Genomic DNA, 21,222 nt, shown 5'->3' with positions numbered 1-21,222 from the left:
TGTAATCCCTGCCTTTGTCATCTTTTAGTTTAGAGAACTGTGATAGAAGATCAGACCAAACGTTTGTGGCGTGTTAGTGTTCCCCTCCGTGTTTCAAACTAGAGTTTTTTGTTTTCCGAATAATCAGTTTCGTTTTTAGTTTATTTATGGATTTTTCGTTGAACTCATCACTCGGTTTGGAGCAGGGAGACCGTCCGAGCGCTTCGGACGGTCCAACGGACCATCGCCACCCCCAGAGACCAGACGGAACTCACCCTACCCGGAACTCCTGCCCACCGCAGGTGGAGAACCCGGCAGTGCGACCTGCGAGCCAGAGCTACCCTCGGAGCCCAGCGTCGCCAAAACCCCGGATGTTCCCCCTGACCAGGTTGCGTGACCAGAGTTTCTGGGGTGCCGCCGCGGGAGTTGCTAATGACGTCAGGGAGGACGTCCATCTCCCCGCCGCTGAGGGTGAGCCAATAACGGTCCCTGGGGTTTATAACATCTGCTCGGATTGTGCTTTGGACATTTCCCACCCCTCATTGTCACCACTGGTTCCGTCCAGCCCACCCCTCGTAAGTCGCTGTTGGTTAGCGCTGCCGGTCCCGTCCGGTTTCCCTTTTGGATTTCCCGCACCAGCCAATCCGAAGCTACGTCAGCGGACACAGCGTCACACCTCAGCTCATCCTCAGCGCGTCACCGGCGCTGGTTCGTCGGAGCCGAGGTGTGCCTCTCTGCCCACTGTCTCGGGGGTTTCTCCAGTTCTCCTCCCCCGCTCCCTGAGACCTAGAGGTCGCCTCGGCTCGTCGGACCAGCGGCCTCGTTTCGGGTCTCTCCTCCCTCCTCTCCGTCAGCTCCCGTCCCCACTACGACGTCACCAGGCTTCGGTCACCCCTCTGGTTCCGCCCCTGGTCAGTCGTCGTCCTGCCCTCACCTCCGGGTTTTCCTCGTTCCCCTGTGTATCCCTCACTCCACCCTTCCGGCTCGCTGGGCTCCTCCTTCCCGAAGACGTCACCACGGGACTCCCTAGCTCTGGCTCCGCCTCGTGGCTCCGGAATCCTCCTGCGTCTCGGTCGGGAGACCCACCAGCTTCGCCCCGTCCCTCCGGATCCTCGGCTTCCCCCGGGTTCTCCGCTCGCGTAGCCCCGCCCTGGATCCTCCCTCCGTTGTCCACGCTGTCGTCTGTCCCCAGGGTGGGACTAGGACTTCCATCACCCTGGCGCCCTCCGCCAGCGTCTCCACCCTGGGGCTTCGTCTCGTCTGGTCTTTGGGTCCTGCTCTAGACCTTCCCTCACCTTTTCATCACAGTTTTTTGGACACTTTTCTTTTTTGTTGCTCCCTCCCACTCGCCTCTATATGTTGTTCATCTACGGCGCGAGGTCGCGCCTACCGGGAGGGGGCGTACTGTCAGGGTTTTAGTTCTGTTTAGTTTGTTTTCATTGTTATTCATCATTGCTCTTTGTGTTTGTTACCTTTTATTAGTCTCACCTGTGTTTGTTAATTATCATCATTAGTTACAGCTGTCTGTCATTATCACTCACCCTTTATAGTTTGCCCTCATGTGCCTGTCCATTGTCTGATCTCGTCTGCTTGTATCCTTGTCATCGTGTTTTGCTGTCTATCGTCATTAAAGTCTTGTAAGTTTCTGTAATCCCTGCCTTTGTCATCTTTTAGTTTAGAGAACTGTGACAATGCTGTTTTTCCGTCACTCGTATTTTCATGTTCTGCTCTTGCTTTTTTCAAAAATTGCAGTTAGAATTTAAAGGGGACATTTTACAAGACCTTTTTAAGATGTCAAATAAGTCTTTGGTGTCCTCAGAGTACGTATGTTTTTTTGGTGTGTCATTTTAAATGCAAATGACCCGAACTCTGCAGTAAATGCCAGTGCCGTGGTTTGATAGTGCAGATTAAGAGGCGGTATTATCCCCTTCTGACATCACAAGGGGAGCCAAATTTTAATGACCTATTTTTTCACATGCTTGCAGAGAATAGTTCACTGTTACTTGGTTGTTGTTGTTTTTTTTACATTTTCTAGGTTGATAGAAGCACTGGAGACCCAATTATAGCACTTAAACATGGAAAAAGTCAGATTTTCGTGATATGTCCTCTTTAATGTAAATCAGGGCAAGCTAAAGGGCCACACAACAAAATCACCAGTGTTAAATCAACACTGCTGGTGTATATATGGGGACCTCCAGGTCTGGTGTTACTCATATAACACCAACAGTGTTGATTTAACACTGCTGATTTTGCTGTGCAATCACACCAAACGAGTTTTAAATGCCTGCAAACGCAAGCTGCGCTGCACTGACTTTTTTGTTCACTTTAAAAAGAGCAGTGCGGCGTGGCTTTTTATATTGCTGGGCAACCACCGAGGCAGCTGTCCTGTCAGTCAAATATTGAAGCGTGAGTGCTCTTTGTTAACTGTTAGCAGAAACTTTAAAATGAGGAAGTTTGCTCTGACCATGATGGAGGAAGAAAGGTGCACAAACATGCAAGCAGGGATGGGCAGTATTTCAGATACATGTATTTAAAATACGTATTTGAAATACAAAATACTGTTTTGTTTTTGTATTTTAAAGCCTTCAGAAAAAATCAAATGTAATTTGTATTTAAATACATTTAAGATGAGTATTTTTGTATTTTCAAAATACTTTGAGCCAGTCAACCTCTTTATCAGGGTGGAGTTTTCATGCATCAACTAGTTCAGACCAGACAACCCCAACCCCAACATTCATGCAGGCTTAAATTGGCAACTTTTCTGTAATAAGGTGAGGATGTGCTACTTGTTGATTAAAGTAGCTTGTCAAATGTGTTTAAAGCACTAACGTTACTGCATGTTACTGTAGGGATGGGTGATATCATATGACAATACATAGCCTATTGTAGATTCATAGGCTACCGATGATATAAATTGTGAATTAATAAAACTTTTTCTAAATCGTTTACATAGATAGGCTGTGATGATGAACATAGCAGTTTATCATCCCAGGAAACATTAGAACCATATGGAATGATATGTTGTCTCACTGTGTATTTTGGTGTTTTAACCTAACTGTGAAGGAGTGACTGGAATAGCATGAATGTCTAACATTTTCTCTTAATTACTGGGCTGTACCATTAAGGCATACAGAATTTGATATAAGTGCTGAGTGTAAGGAATTGCATCTAAATGTGAAATGATTATGTTAACATGTGTATTATTCAGTAAATGAGTTTAAGTGTCTGGACTTGTATAAGATTTAAAGAGAACAACAATTCTTTGTCATGTGTAGTGTGTGTCAAACATCCCTTGTAAATGGTATGATCCATTTAGTTTGGCGGGAAGAGCTCCTCAGGAAAGGTATTATGAGGGTGAACATGTAGATGATTAGTTAGGTAGTGTGTGTGTCTGAGGTGAGACCACATGTGGAGACTCATGCCTCAAAACAAGGTTTTTTAACCTGTTTGCTGCTCACAGCATGTTGTGTTGTGTTTTTATACAAATTGAAAATGGACTATGTGTAAAGTATTTTTGAGTGTTTCTGGTGATTGAAGCAAGCTCTTTATGAACACAGCTGGTGAAAATAAACACATTGAAATTGAAAAGACTGCCTAAGTTTTCTGCTCCCTTTATTTCCTCTCCAGCAATACACACGGTACGACATAGGCCTATCAGGGTAAACAAATATATCTGTGCAGCTTTTAGTGGGCAGGAATAATTGGAATGTTGGAGTGGAAAAAGAAGCAAGGGCGATTGAGTTAATGGGTGTGATGTGATTTGTGTTGTTATAACTGCCGCGAAAGGAAATTCAAATTCACACTTGCATGTTGGCAGGCAGTTTTTTTGTGCGTGCAGTTTGAGACGGAGTGTGGAACGCAGACAAATAGACCTACACTTTTGACTTAAAGGAAAACACCACCATTTTTTTTTATATTTTACTATGTTCTTATCTCAACTTAGACTAATTTATACATCCCTATCTTTCTTCAATGCGTGCACTTCATCTTTGCACAGCACGTCGTGAATTTGTTAGCATTTAGCCTAGCCCCATTCATTCCTTAGGATCCAAACAGGGATAGATTTAGAAGCCACCAAACACTTCCATGTTTTCCCTATTTAAAGACTGTTACATGAGTAGCTACACGAGTAAGTATGGTGGCACAAAATAATACGTGGCGATTTTTTAAGCGGATAAAAATGAGAACTATAGAAGTAGCACTTAGTTTTCAGCACTTCGACCTTGGCGCGCAGTAACATCATCACTCCTGATCATTCCCCCTTTTGCTCAAACTTCCATCAATATAACTGCCCTGTACAAAGATGAAGTGCACACATTGAAAAAAGATAAGGATGTATAAATGAGTCTAAGTTGAGGTAAAAACATAGTAAAATATTGAAAAACGGTGGTGTTTTCCTTTAAAGACTAGGTAACGCTTTAGATTACAGCCCGGAAAGTACTGTTTAAGTACAGCGAATTTACAGCGTATGTTTCTGTAATTATAGTATACTTACGAGGTATGTACGTGTAATTATAAGGGAACAATTTATAATATTTGGGTAACAAAGGGGTAACAACCAGGAAAAATACAAATAATATATGCAGTAAGAATTTAATAACTAAGGGCTAACTATTGTAATATTACATGGTATGTATGACTTATATGCTAAAAAAAATATTTATACAGTAAGTAATTCATAAATTCGGACTAACGATTCAGATATTAGGCCTACGTGATATAGGCTACATGCAAAACAATCTTATGTTTGAGAGTAATTTAGTGAGAACACACACATTCACTGAATTGGCTCGATCACACTCCTCTCCACATATAGCTGGTGCGTGGTGATCTGGGCAACTCTGAGTAATTGTTCTCCAAACCATTAAAAAGTAGCGATGAGAGGAAGTAGTTTGCAAAAAAAAAAAATTAAACGCTCATCTCGTGAGAAGTTTGTGAATAAATGGATTTCTTCACATATAAACTGATTAGGTTGTGGGCCATTTTGACGACACATATGAAAAGTTTTTATTGTTTTTATAAAACAAAATAAAAGTTAAAAATTAGATTTTTGTAGTTTTTTATTTCCTACAGGGCAGAGGAAGGGGGGAGGTTTTAAAAAAATGAAAATCTGGCATTCAAAATAGGCCCAGATAGATTTCAGCCTAATAAGGATACTTTCACTGAAAAGCCAATTTCACATGTATTTTGTGTATTTTCAAAATACAAAATACTGTATTTCTATTTAAATACATTTTTCGACACAGTATTTTGTATTTGTATTGAAATAAATTTTTCGACATAGTATTTTGTATTTGTATTGAAATACATTTTTCGACACAGTATTTTGTATTTGTATTGAAATACATTTTTCGACACAGTATTTTGTATTTGTATTGAAATACATTTTTCGACACAGTATTTTGTATTTGTATTGAAATACATTTTTCGACACAGTATTTTGTATTTGTATTTTAAATACATGTCTGTGTATTTATACCAATTTCTGCACGCAGGAGACAGTGAGTGACTGCAGGCCCGTTGATCTGAACAACTGCAACTGCCAAGAACGTGTTTGTGTGACCAGCCCCTTAAGAGTCACAATTGGTTCACCAGTTTTAGATTGACAGCTCCTCCTCTAGCCAATCAGCCGAAAAGGAAGTTGATGACACTCCATGCTATTAATGGCTGCTCATCCATTTCGATTTGGATTTTAGTCTGAAGTGATGATAAAAAAAATTCTGGAAGAGGGTATCTGTCCACATGGATTGAGGCGTTTCAAAAAACACGTTCAAATTTACTTCAGATTAAACACAAACCAAAAATTTAAAAAATATTGTTTACTTTCATCACAACATATTCACCCGTCTATATTCACCCGTCATATTCACACGTATCTATTTAAAAAAACATTGTCAATTGTTAACTTCTTACCCAGATTTAAATTCTTTCTTTCAACCCATTAAAAGATGGTGAGAAAAGGAAACCATTGCTTCTTTGATTATAAATTATTTTTGTCAAATAAAGTGACTAAAACTGGCAATACATTTTTGACAAATAAATGACAAATGTTTCTTTAAAAAAGTGATCCAATCACATTCATTACTGACCTTTACCAGAGAGAGTCACATAATCACTGTCTTGTGAGGATGATGGTCGTCCATCTCTCTCTCCTCTACACCTGAACTTATCCCGATCTGATGGTGATCTGATGGTGTAGATGTTTCCTTCATACACTGAAGTCCAAGTTGTGTTTTTATACCACAGATATCTCCAGTTTAATGATCTGTACTGATTCTCTATCTCACACTTCAGAGTGACTGTCTCTCCAGTGAACACAGATCTGTCTGGTATTACTCTCACTATAGCTCTGGGTAAAGCTGAGGAAAGAAGAAAATGAGATCAAGAAACTTATGATGCAACATAACCACTGACAAAATGGGGTTTATTACACACTAACTCCGCTTTATTTTACACTGCACACATTTGGCACTGCAATGTTAATCCTGCTTCAGGTAAAATGATGAGATACTGTAACCTCGCATCTAAACTACAAATGTGAAAAGTTATTTTACCATAGGGTGGGTTGCACCAACAAAGATTAGTCTTAAATCTGGTTTAAATCAAGGCTTATTTAATAATTCTGTTGCACCAAACTTTAAACCTTGTTTTAAAATAATCAGGGTTACATTTCAACTGTCATTTTTAACCAGATTTAAATTTTACAGTAAGCCTAGATTATCTATAATCCTGTTGCTCCATTAGTTTAAACTCAGTTTTAAATCTGAGTTAGGGATAAATTTAAACTTGCAATTGAGGAGGTTTAAATAAAAGTTTCTACAATTAAATGTGTGGCTAAATGATCAGAAACAGACATTGTGACGAGCGTGGTGGCGCTATTCAAAGATGTGTTTATTAGAACTGAGGCGGCTCAGTAACATGTCTTGTCAGCTTTGAAGCGTCAAGTCCGGGATACCCTCCTTACGCCCCATTCAGACAGCCAGCGACAAGCAGTAGCAGAGCGACACAATCTCATTAATTTCAATGGAAGCTTGGCGTCTTAAGCCGCATTCACATTACAAGCGACAAGCAGCGACAAAGCGACGCTTGGTGATATCCGGCGACATAAGCAATAGCGACTGTTGGCGACCAGATGGGGCATGTCCAGTCATGCGACAAAGTTGAGAAAAGTTTAACTTTATGCAAATGATGAGCATACATTTTGAGCATTAAAATTAAACTGTGATCAACAGAGTTTAGCTCTAAACTCTGCTTAATTTATCCTTTAAAATCCTTGTTGGTGCAACCCACCCTTAGTGTATCTGATAATTAACACATGAGATGTTTCTGTCTTTATTTCCTCATTATAAAGCAGCATTAAACTCACCATTCACATTGAGATAAACCTCAGAGCTTGATACAGAAGTCTGTGGTCGTCCGTGTTTCTCTGCTCGACACCAGAACTGATCCCGATCAGATTCAGTAACTCCGGTGATAGTGAGAGAATCTCTGTTTTCAGAGTACTGCTCAGACTTGGAGACTAAAGTACGTCTGCTAGCCCACTGATATGTCCAGTTTAATGATCTGTACTGATCCTCTATCTCACACTTCAGAGTGACTGTCTCTCCAGTGAACACAGGACCATGTGGTGTTACTCTCACTGTAATTTTGGGTAAAGCTGTAAAGATAATATAATATTTAATCAGGGCTTTAGTACACACACAGTACACAATGTATAAGCAGCAGACTCATTGATTGGTATTTTGGTATTTATAACAAAAGTCTACTGCTGTGGTAACATTTGTGTTTTTTATGTTTTATTTTCTGGTGTGTATATAAACCACGAGAAGCTGAGCTATATCATCAGATATAAATACAATCATGACTGAAACAGGTAGCAGGGATCAGGGGTTTGTTCTTTGTACATTGCTTATTACATCCGAGGTCAAATGATACATCTGAGATGTTCAGATCTCACTAATTATGATCTCACTAATTTGGTTCTTTGAACCGTCCTGCTGTTGATGAGTAATATAAAATTGAATTATCTGTGATCATTGCGCATTCGTGCACCACATGAAAAGGTAATACATATCGACAGTAGAAACACTGATCAGCAACTCTCTGATTGGTCATTTATTACAAAAAGCCAAAGAACACGCTCAATTTTAACCCCTGCCGTGCGCGAGCTATTGATGGAAGGTTATTGTAAACTTGAATTTGTAAACCCAGCTAAAGTTATTTTTGTGATCTTCTACATGAAATCACCCTACATAATGTAAAATATAATCTTGATATCTTTAATATTGACTGAGTAAGATCATGTCAAAGATTGAAATCAAAGATTGTAATCAACTTTTCTCCTAAAGTACTTTAAGTCTGTTTATAACATGAACCAAACAAACAGAATAAAAAAAAACAGGTGGTGGTCCTGCATCTTCATGTGATGTCCTGGCAGGAGTGATGTCTCTGAACTGATTGATTGTGCAGATCATCTCTGGAGGCAGCTGCTCATTCTTAAACCCACCGCCAATGCAACACTTTTATTTAACCTGATAAAAGAACTTTGAATTCTCTTTTTGTTTGTAGTTTATTACAAGATGGCGTTTTCCCCTCTTTGTGCAGTTGATAATAAACCAACACGTTCAGCAGTTCTCAAGAATGTGTTAAATAAAGTATGATGAGCTGTAACTGAATGTTAATGTTATTGTACATCAAAAGGTTATAAAGTGCAACTGTTTCTGATAGGCCTATTTCACAATATGGCGGCCAAGACCGGATGTAGGTAGAACGCATTTCCGGTGAAAGCTATTGCGGTGAAAGCCTATACACAACAATGGCGGAGACTAAAAGTAGTCAGTCTTGTAGCGTGCCTTTGTGTTTAAATTCAAAGAAAAAACAACCATACTTGTCATTTCACAGCTTTCCAAACGATGAAAATGCAAAAAAGCATTGGATTTGGGCTATTCGAAGAGATGAGGGAGCATAATTTACAGTGAGGAGGGGCAGTAGTTTTGTGTGTGCTATGCACTTCACGGAGAATGAAGTCCGCATCCACCGCGATCTTACTGCGGATTACTATTTAGTACAGCTTTATGATTAACTGATGATTTATTAAATGTGTTTGAAAGATGAGTTGTTGTCTTATTTTATTATATTTTACCTGTGTGCGGGGCCTGTGCCAGGACTGCTCCTTGCTTGTGCACGCAATAGCAGCTGGAACAGTCTTGATGCCTAGCGTACTACAATGTGCTGTCTGATAAAGCAATGCAACCAGATGGTTGCACAAACTTCTTCCAGCAGCACATGAGCGTGTATATGCTGTCAATTCAGGTGGGGTGATGGTTTCAAGTGTGATATGAAAAACGTGAAAGACCTTCATGTATTTTACATATTTATTTGTTTTGCTGTTCATTTAAGAAGTACATTGAACAATTTACTCCCACCTTGTACAAAATAAAAATTTCTAGTCCAATTCCATGTAAAGATTTGCATTTTTGCATTGACCCAGTCTAGTCAAAGTTTGCTGCCATCTTCTGGGGAAAAACACTTAAAATAACATATTTCATACTAACATACAATGACATCATTCTAATTTATTTACTTATTTTGTGTGAACATTTATAGTATCAACTTTTTAATATAATTTTAAATGCCCTAAACAATGTACAAGGGTTACCATGACCATTATAAGGTAAAAACTTATGTTAATGGTAACTGCAGTTGGTGCTGTTATTACAAAACGATTTAGCTTCTTTTAATACATACATTGATATAAGTAATACATTGGAAACAATCTGTTTATCAGAAAACATACCATTCATTATTACATCCACTAACTTATTATTTACCTCAAGCTGATGTGGTTCCTCTCGCTTTCGTAACGACCTATAACACCTGGCCCTAATAACAATTTTCCCTGAAATAATGTTTGTGACTGAACACACACACAACCATACACAGTTAACAAGTTTTTTGAATTATTTTTATTAAGAACACTTTTAAATCATCCATAAAAAAACATTGATCGTTCTGCCATGATACCTGCCTAGCATAATACCTACCTTGATAATCAAAACTATATTGCTCAAAAAAATTTGTACCCTTTATCTAATTTTGATCTTACCTCTCCCTGAAAACTATCAACAAAACGGACAACATCTGCTATTCTTACTTTAGGTAAATTAGTTAATGTCTGAGAAAAAACGAGCTGTTGGCGGTCCATTATGATTATGATAATGAATGAATGAATGAGATCCTTGACGGCGACGCGCAACCGGAAATGCGTTCTACCTACATCTTGTCTCGGCCGCCATATTGTGAAATAGGCCTATTGCCATTTCTTCATACCGTTTTTATCACAAATATATTACTACTGTTACTGTACACAACAGACCTTTTTTATTTTTAGATTTTTACACCAGTAACTTCAGTTTAAATGAAAATGTGATGTAATAAATAAATTAAAGTTAATCACCTTCAGTTTGTCCAGGGTGGATGTTCGAAATCAACACTGTAAAGAACAAAGAGAAAAACTAATTACAGTTAAAACAATAAACATAAAGCTGTTAACCCTATGTGGCCTATGTAAAATACATCAATTTATAGATCCTGTTGATTCTGTGCATAAAAATATAATCAGTGTTGGGCAGCAGCCTAATAAAATAAACACAACACTTCAGTCTTTAAGTTGCACTCAACTATTTATGACCAAAATGAAGAAAGTTGTACACAAAGAAATTACTTAAATAGTATTTCTGAAAATGATGTCTGCAGTCATATCAGTTTATTACAGAAATCTGTTTTATTCTGCACAGATCTGAAGATCCTCACTGATGTCTCAATGTTAAGATCACATGAACTGAATAATATTCATCTCTGTAATCTTCATGTTATCAGAAACTTTCATCTGAGGAATAAATTAATCCTGTATGAATGTTTATGAATATGAAGAGAATATTTCTACAATGACATAAATAATCAACATCATCTGCTGTTGTGTGATGCTTCATTTACACAGATGTCAGTATAAAGTCAAAGACCTTCATCATATCAGCCAGCAAAACTTAAAACACTAACACTTTAAAATACAACATAAAATATTCTTTCTTTGTTTAGGATTGTTCATTTCTGCTGCAGATCTGAATCTAAATGTCACGTGACTACAGATGTACAGGATAATGATGTCATGACAGCTCTAATTGTCTGATTCAATGATGTTGTTGCATACCGAGATGAGACAAAGGGAGACAGCATTCAAGTGCAATGTGTGTTGAATTAGAGAAACAAGGAACCACAGAGCTCAAAAACATCCCAACAACAAACAACACAGGGGTAAAAACTACTGTATATACTGTAGACAGATTAATTATAGCTAACCAGACAGAGGCGCAAACAATCAGGGCTGCGTCATGAGGACAAAACTACAATGAACTACAAAACAAGATGGTGATTGAGACACAAAGACATAATAGAGGACAAACAAGCGGACATGACAGATGACATCACAGACCACATATACTGTACTGGAGTTATGATCTTTATTCTCTACCAGCAGGCTAACAGAGCCATGATAACCAGATAACCATGACCCTTTCAGTTAACTGACACTGGAAACATTTAAACTTCATTGATGGAGTATTTAGACACCTGATATATTCAAGAGAAAAATGTAATGCTGACATTGTGGAGGAGACATGAAAAATGGCTTAGAGTAAAAATATATTTTTTGCAAAAGCAGCTCTTCAAATTTTTTTCCTTCCTCTTTGGTTAATGTGTGATGTTTAACATCTTATTTCACTGAATTCTGCTGAATGTGCTATTTATAAGATATTTCACACGTTTTAATGAGGGCCGCAATGCGAGAAACACGGACGTAATCACAGAATCCAGGCATATAAATATAATTTACTGTACAACGCGGAATGTGACAGAATTTGGCAAATTTTGGATTTAGTAATTTTTTAAACTCTTATAACTCATTTTCAAACGCCAGTTTTTTAATCAGCAAAAATCATGACAGAAATGCATGGAAACATTTTTCTTTATTGTAATGTTGGATGTAAAGAAAGGTAAGTCAGTTTCTCGTCATGCTTTGCAAACAATGACAAGCTTTGCCTCATCAGAGCACAAACAGGTTTATTTAAAGCCCAGGACACAGCACAGCAGACATAAAGGTAAATACTTTTTTTTCATGTCCGCCTTGTGTGTGCACACGTCTGTACAGCTTTGAAAGTATGAGGCTCACATCCAAAGCGCGAACACAGGAGCATCGGCACTGGCAGTCAACACATGCATTATCATTGAACTTAGTTTTCTTACTTGTAACTTTTAACGGCATCTTGTGGTGTGATTGTGAATTGCAACCAACAGCTCGCCCCTCAATTTCAAAACGCATATGGTAGCCGCCACAGGGCAAACATGTTGTCGTCTCAGACAACGTAGGGACTAAATGCGCTCTGTAGATCAGTTTGTCCATTTAGGTCTACTGTAGAAACATAACTGCGACTTTCGTGTAAGGGGACGCACGTGTATGGAGATAAAAACGGCTCATTCTAAGGCAGGGGTCTTCAACGTTTTTTGGGGCAAGGAGCCCTTAGAAGAGAGAGGCATGGAGCAGTACCACTTGATACTAAATGGGTAAAACAGAGATGTTTAAGTAAGCAGTACGGTACGAGAGACTGCTTTTTTGTATTAGGCACAACGCAAAGTGGAGTAAAGAACAACTATCAGAATAAAGGACTGGAATTAACTGTTTTATAATAGAAACAAATCATATTGTTACACAGCCATACTATGTTAAGACAGTACATTAGCACTATTATGCATGCTGTTGTTGTTGTTGTTGTACATGCATCATTTTCTTTTTTTTTGTTAAAGTAGATTTAGTTTATTATTTTGAGGTATTTGCAGTGTGATACATTTTTATTTTACTGTGAGATGAACAATTACACATGAACCTGGGCTTTCAGTTTATAAAGTTGACTGATCATGGTGAATGGCACAAAGACTGTCTGTCTGGTGGGAATAGAGGTTGTGCTATTTTATAATTCTGAGATCTGTTGCCTTTCTCGTGGATCATTATGGGCTTTAGTTTGAGTTACTAAGGTTTATTTTCTGCAAAGCATCATATCAGACTCACATGCAACAATATGCAACAAGTCCACAGCATTTCTTTGTGGCAACATTTTGACAGGTGCTGTAAATCTGGATTTAAACCCAACTATGAATTTTGAACCAAGCACCATCACGTGTGCGTTTTCATGATTTTAAATGCCCGTTTTGGTAACACTTTATAATACCTGCACACTATGAAGCATTAGTAAAGCATTAGTTAATCATTACTAAATAGTAGGGGTGTAACGGTACGCAAACATCATGGTTCGGTGCGTACCTCGGTTTTGATGCCGCGGTTCGGTTCATTTTCGGTACAGTGAGGGAAAATGCAAACATTAAACTACAGGTTGTTTATTACTATAAACTTTTTTTTACAATTTGTTTACACTTTTTTAAACACTTTTTATTAAAATATAATATATAAAATATATATAAAATGAAAAAATAATAAATAAAATACTACTGCAAAGTTCTTTTTTACATTATTTTATAACAGTAGGTAACTCTTTTCTTAACCTTCTCTTAAACTTTTTCTACTAAAACCTTGAACTAACAAATTCAATTCCTGAATACATTTATGAACTATTAGCCTACATTTTTGCCACTAAAAATTTAACTCACAGTATTGAATTGGCTATGTACCATCTCTGTATAAAAATAATATTACTGCTCTATGTGTAACTGCATAGCAAGCAACATGATGATACTTATTATACACTCATTTTGAGATTAGTTAATTAAAGACGCGCAACCTCTCACGCACTTTTGAAAGAACAAAACAGCGCGTTGACACGCGTTTAACATGCACTTTTAGACACGACACGTAAACGTTTACATTAATAATCAAACGAATATACAACTAAGTAAATAAAAATCTTTCTGCGGACCAAATAATTTTATATGTTTGACAGAAGACTTGCACTGATTGCGGAGACTTCCGCCACTTAATATGTTCATGTGGAAACGCACGTATTATGTTCCGCACAGGCGCACACAAAAGATTGCATTCGGCCTTCCAGTGCACGTGTGCACCGTGCCAAGATCTCACGAATTTCCGTGGCATAGTCACGGAATTTTTTGCTAATTTTTCCGTGGCATTCTCACGGATCTCCGCATATTTCCGTGGCCCTGCCACGGACTTTCTTTTCCGTGGCATTCTCACGGATTGGTTACTCAACTGTTTTGTCCTATTTTCTTACCATTGTCGCTTCGGTTTAGGGTTAGATTTACATAAAATGACATCCCTACCCAAACCCAACTCTAACCCCAACGGCAGGCAACAATTGATTAAAGTTTAGAAAATATTAAAGAATACATCAGAAAAAATAGTATAAACCAATACTTAAAGTGACATATTAACGCAAGCACCAAATCTAACCCTAAACCGAAGCGACAATGGTTTGAAAATAGGAAAAAGCAGTTGAGTAACCGATCCGTGAGAATGCCACGGAAAAGAAAGTCCGTGGCAGGGCCACGGAAATATGCGGAGATCCGTGAGAATGCCACGGAAAAATGAGCAAAAAAGTCTGTGACTATGCCACGGAAATTCGTGAGATCATGTTGGCCAAAAGCCCTGAACCGAAACGGTCCGGTACGAATACACGTACCGTTACACTCCTACTAAATAGTAAATTCTTCATTTATTAAACATTAATAGACATTAGTAAATAGTTTATCAATGCTTTATTCTTGATTTATAAGCGTATATATAATGTTTAATAATTGTCTTTTCATACTTTATTAATGATCAATTAATCATTTCTAAAATAAGTATTACATTATTTACAGACCAGTTATTAAGATGTTGTCAGTGGTTCATAAGATCATTTAGGGAGTGTGAATAAATGATTAATAAACTATTTAAACATTCATTTATACATAGTATTATTTAGACGTATACTTTGTTACATTTTATATATATATATATATATATATATCTGTCTCCGTTGTCTTCTGTCAGTGACAATAAGTTAGTCAGTGTGTTAATAAATGCTTCATTAACACATATTCCTACTGCAATTCATGATTAATTCAGGTAGTTAGAAAACATTTGAAAGTGTTCAGTGAGCTCATCTAAAGTGAGGACTATTAATGCATTGTAAAGCTTTTATAAAGGAGATTTAAGGTCTCAGTTATCTTTTTAAAAGGAAACAAACGCAGAGTAATACAGAACATAAAACATATTTATTTCAAGATGCAAAAATGAAACTGTACAACTGTACACTTCCAAAGTGATCTCATGAGAATACGTCTGTATTTTTACATTTCAGTGTGGTTGTACCATACGTACATTTACTTAAAAACACACTGAAACGTATAATATCGACATTTTGACAGGACTAATACGTAAATTCTCTACGTATTTAAAGCTTTACAAATGTACAAATTTGTACGTAAGTTATTCAAATAAATATTAAAATCGCGGGCATTGACTTTCTTACTCATATTAATGACATGTTTTCAGCCATATTTCCTGACTTATTTAAGACAGTTTATCCATTTACCTAATGAAATGATTATGATATTCAGATTATTTCACAATATTGAACATTTTAAAACTTTTAAATAAATAACATTTCTGTATTTATTTAACTATTTTTTTAATATTTAGTTCGCCATGACACACAAAAACGCATTTTCTCTATGCAATGCGTGTCTTCTATGCAAGACGTTATTATTATTACTAAACAGCAATTACACCAAAATACAACATAAATTCACAAAAGATGTTACTTTTATTAATTTGCTGTAATCCACATCTTTAAAATTCATATGATTGCGAGGAACAGATCCAAATTTAGCCCCCATGCGTTCGTCATAGGCTAATATAAATTTAAATTCAAATTCAAATATCACGCCTCAAGAAGCTTTACGACACATTGCTTTATGGCAGTGATATTAAAAGCTCATTGGCTCTTTGCGTGCCACGTGACATATTTGCGTCGTTTCCGTTGGTGTACTGAAATAAAAAAAAATGCGTCGTGACAGAGGGAAGGCGGATCAAAGTTCTCTTGGATTAATAACTTTAATAGTTCTCTTTACTTTCCTTCATATACTCCAGAGAGGACCTTGGCATTACAGAACGTTTCAAACATTCCAGAACAGCAGTGCAGATTGTGGACATGTTTCAGTTCATTATACAACTTTAAAATATATATATATTTATATATTCGATTTCTTTGTTGTTGTTTATTTTGTTTTTCTTTTATGATATAGCAGATGTTTATTATTCTTTGATATGAAGTGTACAGTTGTACAGTTTATTTTTTGCATCTTGAAATAAATATGTTTTATGTTCTGTATTACTTGTGTTTGTTTCCTTTTAAAAGATAACAGAGACCTTAAATCTTCTTTATAAAAGCTTAACAATGCATAAATAGTCCTCACTTTAGATCACAAAAATAGTTTACTGACCACTTCTAAATGTTTTCTAACTACCTGAATTAATCATGAATTGCAGTAGGAATATGTGTTAATGAAGCATTTATTAACACACTGACTAACTTATTACTATACGTCTAAATAATACGATGTATAAATGAATGTTTAAATAGTTTATTAATCATTTAATTACACTTCCTAAATGATCTTATGAACCACTGACAACATCTTAATAACTGGTCTGTAAATAATGTAATACTTATTTTAGAAATGATTAATTGATCATTAAAGGACAAGTTCGGTATTTTACACTTAAAGCCCTGTTTTCAGATTGTTTATGATGAAATAGAACGATTTTGACTGAAATTTGGACATATTATGCTGGCCCGAGAATTTTCGGGTGTTTCTTGTATCACCTCCCACCTCTATAATGGCTTTATAGGTGCACAGGAACAATCCTTCCTAAAATGCATTAAACTTTCATTTACAAAGACGTGAAACTCACCGAGTGCTCAGAGGTATTTACTGATATGCTCACACAAAAATCGCTGCAAAAGACCCATTCCAACAAGTTTTATTGTAGTTTTTGCCAACTCCATTGACTTGTATTAGATGTGCTGTGAGGTACGGTATTACTCCGCGCCGGGAACCCGTTTGTATTCTTGCAGTTGGCAATGGCGGATTATTGCCACCAACTGGGCTGGAGTGTTTATTATTCAAGCTCTCAGCGGAAGAATGTACGGGTGTGAGGCGTTTGGAAAAATAGGTCCACAAGTTTACAACGAATGCTAAAACACCTGTTGAAAAGCATCTTTTGCAGGGGAGGTGATACAAGAAACACCTGAAAATTCTCAGGGCAGCCGCATATGTCGAAATTTCAGTCAAAACCATTCTATTTCACCATAAACAATCTGAAAACAGGGCTTTAAGTGTAAAATACTGAACTTGTCCTTTAAGTGTAAAATACCGAACTTGTCCTTTAATTAAGAATGAAAAGACAATTATTAAACACATTATATATACGCTTATAAATCAAGAATAAAGCATTGATAAACTACTTACTAATGTCTATTAATGTTTAATAAATGAAGAATTGACTATTTAGTAATGCTTAACTAATGCTTTACTAATGCTTAATAGTGTGCAGTTATTACAAAGTGTTACCCAAGTTTTGTCGTAATGCAGATGCGGTGTGGTGTCATTTGCCTGTCGAATAGTGCTTTAGCAAAAAAAAATCTGAACAGCTTGAAACAGACGTCCAAGTTCAGAAATGTAGATGAGAACACAAGTCGCACTTTAGATATTTTGCTTCTGTCCGGAGGCTAAAATTGCACTGAACGTGGAACCTTTAATAAGCCCATGCGACCAGGCACGTGCACAACTTAAAGAGGACATTGGTTGTAACGTTCTGTACCTATGTTTTACGTTTTTAACCTAAAAATTGTTTGTGATTAAACATAATTTGGTTGACCCCCTGCAGTTTCGTCATAGTCCCTGGTTGAAGAGCCATGTTTTAAGGTAATAAGAACAGTATAGTTCATCATGTAAGGTCTTTATACACCACTGATAATAAAGTTATGTATATTATATTGCATTTCTTTCAAAAGATCCTTCTAAACGTTAAACAATGCACCTTTAAGTGACCATGCATAAACAGCTGGATGTTTATCAGTATTGAAACAGTGCAGTCTTAAAGCTGTCTTGGATCTTAAAGTGACACTAACCTTATGCTTTCTGTGTCAGGAATGTTCAATAAACACAAAAAAATTAAAATCACTCACTACTCTTAAATGAACAACTTTTGCAGCTGCACATTTAATTCATACAGTGAGGACTGTGCAGTGTTTTATTTAAGCAATATCGCTCGAGTAGGAGTGTGATATAGCTCTATATCATCACGGCTGTGATTAGGCCAGATGCACAAGGCCGTAGGCAATCACAGCCGTGATGATATAGAGCTATATCACACTCCTACTCGAGCGATACTGCTTTTATACAACAGTTCGAGGGCACACGTTTGAAAAACAAAAACTAGAAAACAACAACGGAGTTATTTTAAAAGCCTCTTTGTTTGGGAACTACTTCTTCCGCCACGGATTTGAGGGCGGCCAGAATGACAGGTAACACTTTCGGCTGCTTTGAATCTCATAACAACTCAATGGACGGAGCAGACGTTTCTTTAAATTACCGTTTCTTGGTCACAAAGTGTGGTTTTAAGATTAGTTCACTCGAGAATAAATATTTTTTATATCTAAATCTGCAGTCGATTAGTAAAGATAGCCTCTGTTTAAACGTTTGCTTAGTAAGATTCGGTATGAGAACCAAAGCATGAGCGGACATCAGTTTTCTCTCGCCCCGCTGACCACCTCCCTCTCTGGGCTACATCTCTGACAGGGATTCCCTGGCTCTCATTTTGGCCCGGTCAAATCAGCAGTATTTGGTGTCATGATGAAACTTTTACTTGTTTTCTTATTCTTATTGTGTTGTTATTGTTTTGGCGCGAGGTAACAGTTAATAAAACTATATTTATATAACGTTGCTTTCACCTTTGATCTTAACGCGATACGAGCACTCGCTTATTATTAGACTTTGTTCTTGTTAGTACTATATAAAACAGTTTTTCACAAGTGTCACAGATGTTTTTTGCATGCTGCTTATAAATATACCAGTGGTGATATCTCATAACATGTTTTAATAGTCACGTCACGATTAAATAAATGATCAATGTCCACATTTAACAGCTGTGGTCCTTACCTGCAGTTCCACAGTGTTTTCACGTTCTGATGAGAGATATTACTCCAGAACAAAATAGTGTTTACATTCCTCTTTCCAAGTGTTAATCGTCCACAAGATGTGACAAGACTTTACTCCTATTAAGTTTATTGTAAAATCCAAGAGCGCTGATCTTTGACGGAATAGACGCTTCCGATTGGGATTCCCACACTGATTCACGAGCTAGTGAACTAATGAGACACACGAAGAGAGTTTAAAAACAGCAGGTGGCGGAATGATACAAAATGGTGAAGCAGTTACTGTGCCGTTATCAGTAGAATATTGCATGCCTTTTAGCCAATCAGATTCGAGAACCAGAAAGAACTGTTGTATAATTGTGTTTATTGCTAAAGTTAAATCATATTGTTGACAGAAAATGTCATTACTCATATTAACATTTAATACAGATGATTATTAACATGATGAATATAGTCTAATGATTAAAAGAAAAACTAAACATTTGGTTGATTGTCAGTTGCATGGTTGTAGTACATTATGGTTACTGTGAAAGCCAAAATACATCATGAATGTAACGTACAGTATGTGTTATCTATTGTACAGATATGAAAATCTTGTGTGTGTAAAATGTTTGATAACATTAATGAAACAACAATATGTCCTAGTTTAATAATAAATTATCTGAATTGATTTGGATTGTTAAAAACACTTTTTATAAAAACAAGATCATATTGTATGTTCACCTTTCTGAACGTTTTACCTACAGTAAAATGATCTTCATCTCAGCTACAGAATCATATTTAATGCTCTTATACGTTACACATAATCTCATACTGCTGTTTGTGCTGTTTAGACAAAAGTTTCCTAACTGCACAAGCGAACAGCGAACAGAGTGTCACATCATAAATAAAGGATAATATACATTACACACTCACTATCTCTTATATCTACTTATGGCCAAACTGAACAAACACACTGATGTCCCTTATTCACATATAACACAAAACATTTATTTCTGTTTCACACACACACACAAAAAATCTGCATAGATTTAGTAAAAATACTGGAGCAGTAAATCTCTTGATCCTGTAGACAATGTGACAGTAACTGATAATCCATAGAGAGAAGATAATACTCACAGAGAACTAGAGGAAGAGAAATCAACTCCATACTGATCTACTGATGACTGACACTTAAACATTAAACACTCTGTGATAAACACTCAACACTTCCTCTATAACACCTCGTCCCTGCCCTGCATTACAATGTACTTACTCTCTGTCCTAAATAGTATTCAAAACTAAATTTAGTGTCCCAAATCATAGTTAGTTGCTATGACAGTACTGTAAGTTCACAATATTTGAAGTACCTTGATGATCTGGTGAAAAATTGAGGCAAAGATCTATACACAAATAATCTAATGGCTGATACAACTCACTGTGAGAGGGAAGAGTTTAGTGATGTTGTACCAAATAAAAATAACATTGAATACAGTAAATATTAAATCAATTATGAAATAAAGAAAAAAGAAAAGCTGAAACATAACTGAGTTGTATTTTGATGTGTGTGAACGTTAATGTGCATTTATAAAACTCACTTCCGTTATGCATTAGTATGACTTTTTCATACAGTATCAAATGGAGTAAAACAAAATACATTTTTCATTAACTGCACATAATAATGTTGGTAGTCTTTATTTGTAAATTAATGGACTAAAAAGTGGTTCCCACTGATCTGAAATGTACGTGTGTACACTATCATCGATCAATATCCATTGACAAAAAATGGTCCTACTATACATGTGACAGAGAACTAATAATGTGTGACACAACACAATACTTTGATTTATTAAACATTTATATTAATTTCACAATATAGTTGACATGACTGACCATTTAAAATATAAACCGTAACTGTACAGGTCCTGGGTCCTCTGTAAAGACCTCTAAAAACTCATCAAGTTAAAAAACATGGAAGCATGCAAAAAAAAAAAAAACTGTGGATGCCAGATAAACTTGGGCGCTTTTAGTCAATATG

The sequence above is a fragment of the Misgurnus anguillicaudatus genome, chromosome 19 (genome assembly GCF_027580225.2).
Source record: "Misgurnus anguillicaudatus chromosome 19, ASM2758022v2, whole genome shotgun sequence".
NCBI classification, from domain to species: Eukaryota; Metazoa; Chordata; class Actinopteri; order Cypriniformes; family Cobitidae; genus Misgurnus; species Misgurnus anguillicaudatus.
Note: the sequence above shows the minus strand (reverse complement) of the source record.